Source organism: Myodes glareolus, chromosome 27 (assembly GCF_982192425.1).
Source record: "Myodes glareolus chromosome 27, mMyoGla1.1, whole genome shotgun sequence".
Lineage (NCBI taxonomy): Eukaryota > Metazoa > Chordata > Mammalia > Rodentia > Cricetidae > Myodes > Myodes glareolus.
Window position 1 is genome coordinate 22,386,080 of NC_142052.1, and position 13,538 is coordinate 22,399,617.

Genomic DNA, 13,538 nt, shown 5'->3' on the forward strand with positions numbered 1-13,538 from the left:
GGGGCAGATACAAAGTTATTTATGAGGCCACACTTTCCTCAAAGGCTCTCAAATCTCATCTGGTGACACTATTATTAATCTTTGGTGGATATTTGTCTGTTTAGTTGTATTGTTTTATTTTTTCAGATGTGACTGAATTCTTTAAAAGACATCCTCTTTCTCTGTATTTATTTATCTTTGGATTATAGCTCTTTTTCCTTTTTGGGGGGGTGCTGTTTTTACTGGGTTTTGACTGTCGCTTATTTTGATGATAAAATAATTACTCTAAAATCAAGGTGAAAAAACCACTTTTGCAGATTATTTTGCTGGTTTAAATCACTATAGTACTAAAATAGTCCTGTGATAGAGGCAATCACAATCTCACTTTGAGAACAATAAAGTAAATCATTTAGAAATATTCACTTATCAATGCAATATACAGAAAATATATACAACCTACATACATATATATACATATGTAGTATACATATATGCCCTCACTGCCAAGATATAATGAATAATCACATTTACAAATTAAAAAGTTTTCTAAGAAGGGTTTTGTTTTTTTTTTATCCCAGAGAAGTCTCTTTCTCATTACTAGCAATGAATAATAAGCTTCACGATAAGTAAAGAATATGTTAAGTAGAGAAAATAGAAAAGTTAACAAACTCTGGGAATAGAATTAGAGTTAGAATTATAAAGTAAAACCTTTCATAGCATTATCCATAGGGAACTTACTCTTCACAGACGAATGGTAGAAATTGGCTAAATCCCTAATAAGCTTTAGTAAGTAGTGCTTTCATATAGTATATAGTTATTCTAAAACTGTGAAAATTTGAATGGTTGTACATGGCACTAAAAAGATGAATACTTAAGTCATTTTGTTTAAAAAAAAAGTAGTCACAAAAACCACAAACTGGGATGGGGGGGGAGGAAGGGTGGATATGGGATCAGGGAAGTATATATCTCAACTAAGGAAGTCATTTTAGGGTTTACAAGAGACTTGTTTATAAATGGGATCCCAGGTCCAAGGAGAGATCCCCAGACTGTTCTCTGGACAGAGGAGAGGGTGCCTGAAGCGGCCTTGGCCCATAACCATACTGATGAATATTTTGTGTATCACCATAGATCCTTCATCTGGCTATGGATGGAGATTGAGACAGAGACCCACATTGGAGCACTGGACTGAGCCCCCAAGGTCTAAATGAGGAGCAGAAGGAGGGAGAACATGAACAACAAAGGCAGGACCATGAGGAGTGCGTTCACCCACTGATACAAGGGGACTGATCTAATGAGAGTTCACCAAGGCCAGTTGGACTGGGTCTGAACGAGCATGTGATCCAACCAGATTCTCTGAATGTGGCCGGATTCTCTGAATGTGGCTGGCACGGGGTCTTTCTGAAAAGTCATTGACAATGGCACTGGGACTTGTTTCCTCTGCATATACTGGATTTTTGGGATTCATTCTGTTTGGAGGCTCACCTTCCTGGACCTGGAGGGAGTGGGGAGGAACTTCCCACAGGGCAGGAAACCCTGACTGCTCTTAGGGATGGAGAGGGAGGAGACGAGGGAGTGGGGGGAGTGGGAGGGTGTTTGGAGGAGGGGTGAAAATTGAAACTTTTATAAATTAATAAACTTTAAAAAAATTATGAAATGATCTTTTGATTTAAAACAAACTAATTTTTTTAAAAAATACTATATTATTTCATTTTTACTGTACCCCTTCACTGAAGTACAAATAACTTATAATAAAATTCTTGAATTTAGAGTTCTTCTTAATTTACTATGTTTTCCTTTTTAGGATTATTATATCAAAAGAACGATGATTCTAAATAAGTCACATTCCCATATCACTATTGCTAAGGCATCTATATACTGGGAGGGGAACCAATCTAATTTCTATCAAATCAGTGTATACTGAAAATACATACATGTGCATATGCACATATGAACACATACACATATTTAATGACAGTAGGTTGTATCAGAAGAAACAAGTGCAGCCTCATAAAGCTAATCTGATTCACTTGAGGTTGTCCTTAATCACTCTTTCTGTCACTTTTGCAATGTCCTCAGGAATTTATTTCTAAAATAGCAATTTAACAATTCATGTAAGCTTTCAAATATTCCTACAACTCAATCAAAACTCTCTATAGACATTGTTATTCTTTATAGGCCTTTTTAATTAAAACCCTAAAAAGAACAAAAATTTTCATAATGCTGTTTAAATGAGGAAGATTCTGTCCATAAAATATAAGTTCAATGGTTAGAATAGAATCCTAGAAATTCTGTCAGTGAAGAACATATATGATTTATTCCATATAGTGAACTCAGCACACACACACACACACACACACACACACACACACACATACACACACACACTACATGCAATCAAATTGCACAGTTTTCATAAGACTAACTGATTGAAAACTATTTCCCAAAGTGGGCAAATAATAATTATCGTCTATTTTTTTTAAATGATGGCTTATTTTGTAATGCATAATGTGTCACTGTTCCCCAGATATAACATAAAAAAATTTCATTCTGGAATTTTTGAAGCTTTTCCTATCATGTTTATTCATGAATGAAACAGCCTGGTGCCTTACCCCTGTGCATCTTGTATAATGTCATCAATGGCACAGAGAGAAGATAAACAGAGGACTTTACAACTAAAGACTGGTTTTGTGTTAGTGGATGGAGATTGCTGCCTTGTTGGATGATATTAACCTATGCAGCATGGCCTTAACATCTTTCCTGAATGCCCTCCATCTGCCTGGATGAATCATTAAAATGTTTGTTTTCTTTGTTTTTTTAAAGGATTTTGGAAGTTTTATTACAGAGCTTAAGTATGGACTGAGGAGAGAGTTTCAATAGTAGGGAGGACCATGTATGAGCTGAAGGAAGAGAAACTATATTTCTCCATCACCAAATATCACCACCTTCACAGAAGAGTCCCAGCATATTAGAGTGGATGCTAATCCCTTAAGGCACAGTTAGGAAATTTGGACTTGTCGTATATAAATAATAAATAAACACACATCTTTGTTTAGCAAAAAAAAGGCAAAACTATCTTTTTGATGATGCACGATGATCAGAAATTCAAAGCGAACCAAGTCTAAGATAGTTTCTGGTGCTATCTATCTTTTATTTCTTCTGGGTCATCAAAGCTGAAGAAAAGATGAACTTATTATATCAGCCTTTCAAACCTCACTATTAATTAATGATGTGTTCATGAGGCTGAATAGAAGACTCAACACTTAGAACATTGATGTCTCATCCACAGGGCCTAATGTTGAGACCCAGCACCCACAACTATCTGTACATCTAATCACAGAGGATTAGACACCATGTTCAGGTCACCACCGGTATCTGTGATAACCTTGGTATATCCACTGGTCAAACTTCTACATCTAAATTAAATTTCACTCTTTTTGAAGATAACAGGCACAGGAAGAATACCTATTTAAAATATAGAGTCAAATATATACCTTTCTTTTCAGCATTTGCAGCTCTGGTACTCAGGGAGGCCAGAAGAATGCAGCAGATCTTCAGGGTCTTCAGTAACAGGAAGTTCTGACCAATCAGATGTGGTGCTATAAATCAAACTTGGGTACTGAAGAAGAGCAGTTCTGCTGAGACATGTCTCCAGGTCCCAGATATGTCATTATAAAGCTGAAGGTATCCCACTGTTCCTCTGTCTCTTAGCACTTGAACGATATAAATGCCCTCTAGATGGTGTTGGAATGATTGATGTACTGAGTGGGAATAAAATTTCTATATTGCTTATTTTTTGTTATCACAGTTCTCTTTATGTGAATACAGATAAAAATGCTTGGTTGAAATCAATTTAGCCCAGTCAGATTTTATTAGGAAAAGTTCCATAATTTAAGATAGGCATTTTCTTTGAAATTTTTGAGATAGGATATGCCAGGAATTTATTATGAGGAACAATCTGTGCTCACTGAGACTGGTCATGCACCCTCCCATGTGCTGTGATTATAGCCATGCATGTCTAAGTTCAGAAGAAATGTGTTTTTAAAGGACTTATCATTGACTCAGAGAAAGAAATGATAAAATAAGTTTTAAAAGAAAGCATCATTGTTTTGATGAATATTAATGTTTCTTTAAATTCTTTAATTTAAATGATCAAATCATTTCATATGTTCTCAATAATGGGTTATTTTTTCCATTATTAACTCCATCCATTTAAAAATTTTTGAAGTTTGTTTGTATAAATACACCTGTGCCATGAAGTGTATGAAACACTGATAAGAAAACTAACAGGGGTCTATTATCTACTTCCTCTTTGTGAGTTCTAATGATTAAACTTAGGGTGTCATTTAGCTGAAAATGACCACAATGGCACTTCTTTAGATTTAAAAATTATTCGTGAATGAGCTATTGGAGGAGTGTGTTTGTGCAACTGCTAAAGTATTGAAATATGAGAAATTTGCAGAAGTATTATGCATAACGGAGAGAGAGAACCCAAGTCATCAGACTTGGCAGCAATGAACTTTAATAAATGAGGTAGTTTCCTGGAGTATAATTTTAGTTCTGAGAAAGTGTTATAAATAAATCTCTCCTTTTCAAAATGAACAAATTTTACCGTTCTGATATTTCTTCAAATTGAATTTGAGCACCAGTGAAATGGCTCAGTGAGAAAGCACTGTTGTGAGCAAGACTAAAAACCTTACCTCAATTCCTATAGAACATCAAGCCATGGTATTACATACACAGTTGTTTGCTGATTCTCATAAATTATTACATCCATATCAGATAAATAAAAATACGTCTTTGCATTCACACATGGGGTATTTAATGTTTCTTATATTTTTTCAGTCATTTTATTGTTAACATTGTTAAATTCTTTTTTTTTGATGAGACAGTAATTTTATTAAATTATAAAAGTTTCCATTTCCGTCCCTCCTCCCTACACTCTCCCACTCCTCCCACTCCCTCTCCTCCTCCCTCTCCATCTCTAAGAGCAGTCAGGGTTTCCTGCCCTGTGGGAAGTTCAAGTTCCTCCCTACTCCCTCCAGATCCAGGAAGATGAGTATCCAAACAGACTGGATCCTCAAAATCCAGTATATGCAGAGGAAACAAGTCCCAGTGTCATTGTCAATGGCTTTTCAGAAAGACTCCGGGCCAGCCACATTCAGAGAATCCGGCCACATTCTGAGAATCTGGTTGGATCACGTCCTCGTTCAGTCACAGTTCAACTGGCCTTGGTGAACTCTCATTAGATCAGTCCCCTTGTATCAGTGGGTGATCGCACCCCTCGCAGTCCTGATTTCCTTTTTCATATTCTTCCTCCTTCTGCTCCTCATTTGGACTTTGGGGGGCTCAGTCCGGTGGTCCAATGTGGGTCTCTGTCTGTATCGCCATTCATTGTCGGATGAAGGTTCCCTCTGGTCTTGCCTTCTTTGCTTACATTCTCTTTCCTTCTGCTTCTCGTTTGGACCTAGGAAGTTAAGTCCAGTGTTCCAATGCGTGTCTCTGTCTCTATCTCCATCCATAGCCAGAAGAAGGTTCTATGGTGATAAGCAAAAAATTCATCAGTATGGTTATGGGCCAAGGCCGGTTCAGGCACCCTCTTCTCTGTCCAGAAAACAATCTGGGGGATCTCTCCTTAGGGCTGGGATCCCATTTATGGTCAAGTCTCTTGTAAACCCTAAAATGACTCCCTTAGTTGAAATATATTCTTCCCTGATCCCGTATCCATCGTTCCTCCCTCCCCTCCATCCCAGTCCACCAAGCATTCCCCATTCCTCCCCTACTACCTTCTCTCTAACCCTCTCGCCTTCCAACAACTCCCCCCCCCCATATACCCGAGGTTACCTGGGACTCTTGTTTATTTCCAATCTCCAGAACGATAACTACATGATTTTCATCAGGTTCACCTCCTTCTTTAGCTTCTCTAGGATCACGAATAATAGGCTCAAAGACCTTTAATTATGGTTAGAATCCACTTATAAGTGAATACATACCACATTCCTCTTTTTGGCTCTGGCTTACCTCATTCAGTAAAGCGTTTTCTGTTTCCATACATTTGCATGTAAAATTCAAGATGTAATTGTTTTTTTACCGCTGAGTAAAACTCTAATGTGTATATGTTCCACACCTTTTTTAATCATTCTTCTATTGAGGGGCACCTAGGTTGTTTCCAGGTTCTGGCTATTACAAATAGTGCTGCTATGAACATAGTTGAACAAATGCTTTTGTAGTATGTTAGGGCCTCTCTTGGGTATATTCCCAAGAGTGGAATTGCTGGATCCTGAGGGAGGTTGATTCCCAGTTTCCTGAGAAACCGCCACACTGATTTCCACAGTAGCTGCACAAGTTTGCATTCCCACCAACAATGGATGAGTGTTCCCCTCCCTCCACATCCTCTCCAGCATAGGCTATCATTGGTGTTTTTGAGTTTAGCTATTCTGACAGGTGTAAGATGATATCTCAAAGTTGTTTTGATTTGCATTTCCCTGATCGCTAAGGAGGTTGAGCATGACCTTAAGTGCTTTTCGCCATTCGAAGTTCATCTGTTGTGAATTCTCTGTTCAGTTCAGTACCCCATTTTTTTAATTGGGTTAACTAGAGTTTTAGTGTCTAGTTTCTTGAGTTCTTTGTATATTCTGGAGATCAGACCATTTTCTGGTGAGGGATTGGTGAAGATCTTCTCCCAGTCGGAAGGTAGCCTTTTTGTCTTACTGACAGTGTCCTTTGCTTTACAGAAGCTTCTCAGTTTCAGTAGGTCCCATTTATTCATTGATTCTCTTATTGTCTGCACTCCTGGGGTTCTACTTAGGAAGTGGTCTACTGTGCCTATATCTTGTAGACTACTTCACACTTTCTCTTCTATCAGGTTCAAAGTGGTCGAATTAATGTTGATATCTTTAATCCATTTGGACCAGAGTTTTGTGCATGGTGATAGATATGGATCTATTTTCATTCTTCTACAGGTTGACATCCAGTTATGCCAGCACCATTTGTTAAAGATGCTATCCTTCTTCCATTGTATACCTTTAGCTCCCTTGTCAAAAATCAGGTGTTCATGAGTTTGTGGATTAATACCCGGGTCTTCTATTGGATTCCATAGGTCGACTTCTCTGTTGTTATGCCAATACCAACCTGTTTTCAATACTGTTGCTCCGTAATAGAGTTTGAAGTCAGGGATGGTAATGCCTCCAGAAGTTCCTTTATTGTATAAGATTGTTTTGGCTATCCTGGGTTTTTTGTTCTTCTGTATAAACTTGATTATGGTTCTCTCAAGGTCTTTGAAGAAGTTTGATGGGATTTTGATGGGAATTGCATTGTATCTATAGATTGCTTTTGATAGAATTGCCATTTTTACTATGTTGATTCTCCCAATCCAAGAGCAGGGGAGGTCTTTCCATTTTCTGGTATCCTCCTTAATTTCTTTCTTCAAAGACTTAAAGTTCTTGTCAAATAAGTCTTTCACTTCCTTGGTTAGAGTTACCCCAAGATATTTTATGCTATTTGTGGCTATCATGAAAGTTGACATTTCTCTGATTTCCCTCTCTGCTTCTTTATCCTTTGTGTATAGGAGGGCAACCGATTTTTTGGAGTTCATCTTGTATCCTGCCACATTACTAAAGGTGTTTATCAACTGTAGGAGTTCTTTGGTAGAGTTTTTGGGGTCGCTTATGTACAATATCATGTCATCTGCAAATAACAAAAGTTTAACTTCATCCTTTCTAATTCGAATCCCCTTGATCTCCTTATGTTGTTTTATTGCTATTGCTAGAAGTACAAGCACTATATTGAAGAGGTATGGAGAAAGTGGAAAGCCTTGTCGTGTTCCTGATTTTAGTGGAAAAACTTTGGGTTTCTCTCCGTTCAATTTGATGTTAGCTGTTGGCTTGCTATATATTGCTTTTACTATATTTAGGTATGATCCTTGTGTCCCCAATCTCTCCAACACCTTTATCATAAAGGGGTGTTGAATTTTGTCAAATGCTTTTTCAGCATCCAATGAAATGATCATATGGTTTTTTTCTTTCAGTTTATTTATATGATGGATTACATTGATAGATTTGCGTATGTTGAACCAGCCCTGCATCTCTGGGATGAAGCCCACTTGATCATAATGGATAATTTTTCTAATGTATTCTTGGATTCGGTTTGCCAGTATTTTATTGAGTATTTTTGCATCAATGTTCATGAGTGAGATTGGTCTGTAATTCTCTTTCTTGGTTGTGTCTTTGTGTGGTTTTGGTATCAGGGTAACTGTAGCTTCATAAAAAGAGTTTGGCAATGATTCTTCTGTTTCTATATTGTGAAATACATTAAGGAGTATAGGTGTTAGCTCTTTCTGGAAGTTCTGGTAGAATTCTGCATTGAAACCATCTGGTCCTGGGCTTTTTTTGGTAGGGAGATTTTTGATAATAGCTTCTAATTCTTCACGACTGACAGGTCTATTTAGATTGTTCACCTGGTCTTGGTTCAACTTTGGTATATGGTATTTATCTAAAAAAATGTCTATTTCTTTAACATTTTCCAACTTTGTGGCATATAAACTTTTGTAGTAAGATCTAATGATTCTCTGAATTTCTTCTGTGTCTGTGGTTATGTTTCCCTTTTCATTTCTGATCTCTTTAATTTGCATGTTCTCTCTCTGCCGTTTGATTAGTTTGGATAGGGATTTGTCAATCTTGTTGATTTTCTCCAAGAACCAGCTTTTTGATTCATTGATTCTTTGGATTGTTTTCTGTGTTTCTATTTTGTTGATTTCAGCTCTCAGTTTGATTATTTCCAGTCTTCTAGACCTCCTGGGTGAATCAGCTTCTTTTTTTCCTAGAGCTTTCAAGTGTGCTGTTAAGTCTCCAATGTGTGCTTTCTCCATTTTCTTTAATTGGGCACTTAGTGCTATGAACTTTCCTCTTAGCACTGCTTTCATAGTGTCCCATAGGTTTGAGTATGTTGTGTCTTTATTTTCATTAAATTCAAGGAAGACTTTAATTTCTTTCTTTATTTCTTCTTTGACCCAGGGGTGATTCAGTAGTTGACTGTTCACCTTCCTTGAGTTTGTAGGCTTTCTGGTGTTTGAATTGTTATTGAATTCTAACTTTATTCCATTGTGATCTCACAAGACACAGGTGGTTACTAATATTTTTTTGTATCTGTGGAAGTTTGCTTTGTTACCCAGTATGTGGTCAATTTTCGAGAAGGTTCCATGCAGAGAAGATGGTAAATTCTGATGGAGGAGGGTTATCTGTCTATTGTGTTATTTTCATTGGTCAATAAAGAGACTGCCTTGGGCCCTTGATAGGACAGAAAATTAGGTAGGCGGAGTAAACAGAACAAAATGCTGGGAAGAGGGCTATGAGCCAGACGCCATGGAGCCAGCCACCAGGTCAGACATGCTGAATCTTTCCCGGTAAGCCACTACCTCGTGGTGCTGCACAGATTAGAAATGGGTTAATATCAAGATATGAGAGTTAGTCAGTAACTAACTTTCTAGAAATAATGGGCCAGGCAGTATTTAAATGAATATAACTTATGTGTTATTATTTCTGGGGCTAAGCTAGCCATGCGGGAGCTGGGCAGGACAAAAAGCAGGCCTGCCTGCAGCTCCTCACTACAAAATTCTTTCCTATTTGGGTGGAATGTTCCTTAGGTGTCTGTTAAGTCCTTTTGATTCAATACCTCCAATAATTCTCTTAATTCTCTGTTAGGTTTCTGTCTGATTGACCTGTCCATTGGTGAGAGAGGAGTGTTGACGTCTCCTACTATTAGTGTCTATGGTTTGATGACTGCCTTGAGTTCTAGAAGTGTTTCTTTTACATAAGTAGGAGGCTTTATATTAGGGACATAGATATTCAGATTGAGATTTCCTCCTGATGAATTGTTCCTGTTATGAGTAACATGTTCATCTCCTTCTCTTCTGATTGATTTTAGTTTGAAGTCAATTTTGTTAGATATTAGAATGGCCACACCTGCTTGTTTCTTAGGTCTGTTTGCTTGGAAAACCTTTTCCCAGCCCTTTACTCTGAGTAGATGTCTGTATTTGTGTTTGAGGTGTGTTTCTTGTAAACAGCAGAATGTTGGATCCTGTTTTCGTATCCAATCTGTGAGTCTGTCCCTTTAGCTGGGATCCACTCCATTCTTAAAGAGAGTTTCCCAGCAGAAATGTCTCTCACTGATCTGCTCTACTCCCCTAACAGAGTGCCTCACAAGAGGTGTCCTGTGGCTTAAATGAGTTTCCAAGTAGAAGTATCAATTATATCTCAATTCAACTCCACTAGGGAGCTTCTGATCCATTCCAGTGAAAGAAGTTCTTCATAGAAATCTCAATCAAGAGATTTCTTAGGGGAGGGAAGAGAAGGACTGCCTCTGCCAGGGTGGAAAGGAACAGCTGCCAGCTGAATGAGCATATGGCACATACAGGGCTTCTTAAAACCACATCTCTTCTTAAGAGATTTAGATGGTGTGAATTGGACAGATTTCAATCTCTGAGCTTGAACGACCAGAGAGATGGGCTGGAATGTGTGCTCAGAGGTTGGTTGGTTTTGTGGTCAGTGAACAAGGGTAGAGTGTGTTTCTTTGCCTCTGGTTTGAGAGCCAAAGTATGTTTCTTTCACTGTGTCTTTTTAAATTTTTGGCTCTGTTTTCAGGGTGATGTTGTCTTTATAACTAACTCTAGATTCATTGATAAAGTGTTTTCCTTTGGATCTCATTTCAGTAACAGGGTGTCATTCTCTGACTGGCCAATTTCCCTGCTTGTAGGACTTCATAACTTCAAAAATTATGTTTTGTCCATTAGTTTGCTGATGCAAACAAAATAAAGTATTATCAGAGTGAAAAGATTATTCACCCTATTAATTGGTTTATACAGAATGAATGCTGTTTTTTTATCTGACTGTATGTGTATTGGCTTTGGATCTTGAAAAATAATTTAGAATAAGCCCTCAAGTTCTACTTCAGGTACCCAAAATCTATTGTAATTTGCAAAAGCTTTATCAGATTGATTGCACACACAAAGTTTTACTTCTGTGTAAATTACAAAACAGCACCACATTGAATTTATTCATACAGTTTCACTGCATGTTTTTGAAGTCTACATTCATCAAATTCACAGTTTCTCTTCTGGATGGCTTACTTAATATATTTGGAGATTATTTTGACAAAGAATTTACCACACAAATTCCATTCATAGTTATTCTCCTGTATGTCTACATTCCTGCATTTGAAGATGAATAAACCATGGAAAGGCTTTATCACACTGATTTTCATTCATACTGTTTCTTATTCTTTTAAATCTTTGAAGATTACTGTGATCTGCAAAGGCTTTACTACACTTTACATCAATGGAGTTTATCATTTTTGTATTTTTTTATGCTTTTGAAGATCACTGTGGTGTGCAAAGCTCTTACCACGATGATCACATTCAAAGAGTTTCTATCTAGGGTGAGATCTTTTATGCCTTTTAAGATTACTTAAAGCTGCAAATGCCTTACCACACTGATTACATTCATAGGGTTTCTCTCCAGTATGTGAACGTTTATGTTTTTTAAGACTACTATGTTGTGCAAAGGCCTTACCACACTGATTACATTCATAGGGTTTCTCTCAAGTATGTGTTCTTCCATGGGATTTAAGAGTATTGTACTGAGCAAAGGACTTACCATACTGATAACATTCATATGGTTTCTCTCCAGTATGTGTTCTTTTATGGTTTCGAAAATTACTCTGATCTACAAATGCCTTACCACGTTGATTACATTCATATGGTTTCTCTCCAGTATGTGTTCCTTTATGTGTTTGAAGATTACTGTGTTGAGCAAAGGTCTTACCACACTGATTACATTCATAGGGTTTCTCTCCAGTATGTGTTCTTTCATGGTATTGAAGAGCACTGTACCATGCAAACGCCTTACCACACTGATTACATTCATAGGGTTTCTCTCCAGTGTGTGTTCATTTATGGTTTTGAAGTTGAATCTGAGCTGCAAAGGCTTTCCCACACTGAATACATTCATAGGGTTTCTCTCCAGTATGTGTTCTTTCATTCCATTTAAGGTGACTGACATGTGTCAAGGCTTCACAACATTGAATATATACTAAAAGTTTTTCTCCAGTTTGAATTCTTTCAATCCTGCAAGAATAATTGGCACATATAAAAGTATACCACATTCAATACACTATTGTCCCTACACATTTGTATGAATTAATTTTATAATATGTTCCAATTATAAAGAGGAATCAGATACTAAGTTTTTATAACTTTGTCTAAACTCAGGTTTTGCTCTTTCATTAAGCACTGTTTTGCCACTTGGAAGATACTTCCAAAGGTAAATTCCTTTATTTTATGGCTTACCTTGTAACCTTCACAGAAACTTTTTTCTATATGATATTTTATACATATGTGAAGAGAACTGGATAAACTCAGAGCTTTAACATTCATAAATTTTCCTATACTGTGAATCATATTGCATATGCTATGTGTACTAGGACACCCAGAAGTATTTGCACAGTTCTAGAACTCATAGGGCTTTTTTACAGTGTGAGTTTGTTCATGTATTAACAATGATGGTGGAAAACCAATTACAATTACTTGTATACTTGAAACAAATTCAACAAGTATACTCAACATGGGGACTCGTGGTTATGTAATCTTTATTAGAGAGTGGTATGCTACATCCCTCTATATCCCTATGCTCATACACTTGTATCAAGAATAACATATGGTATACATAGTAAACAAGAATAACAAGTAAAATATTTCCACATTGAATTTTCGGGGTTTGACTTGTTGTCTCTCATAGACTTGTGGTATAGGTATCAAGGTTTCTCTAGAACAACTGCTTCTTGACTCAACTCTAACTGCTTCTCTTACTAAACTTAGCACAGCCACAAGAAGTGTACGAGTAATACAAGATTTACTATGGGCTATTGGTTTAGTACAAGTTTTGCAGATATACTTATCATCTCTTCAATGTGTATACATTTGTATTATGAGTAGCAAGAAAGAAATTCATTTGCAGATCTACAACAAAGCTCTCAGGGTGCTAGGCCTCAAAAGATGATATCTTTTTAGTCATTGCTTTCTTGATTTCTTTCTTGAAAGAATGTCATTCAAATGCAATTCACATATATGAAATATAGATTTGTGAGAAATTGATAAAATTGTGCTTATTTACAGTGTTGCTTTAGACTAAAACTTTCTGGACAGATGAAAATTTCATCAGAGGAACATTGTTATCAGCTTGCATATGAAAATTTCCTTTCATGTCTTCTAGAACTTGGACAATGTTCTTCAGTATTTTGGTCTTCCCAAATCCATCCTAATATAATGCCAGAAAATGTATGTTATATTACTGAAAACTGTGCAGTGTTTAAGCTGTTAATTTAACGGACCCTTAGAACTATGACTACTTTATTTCTCTCATTCTTATTTTTCTAAATCAAATTATGGAAGAACATCATTAACCATGAAAAATTTGTCCCCTTATTTTGAAACATGAAGGATTTTTTTTACCTATACTAGTGAGGTTCCTGTAGGTCTCCAGCATCACATCTTTGTAGAGATTCTTTTGGAA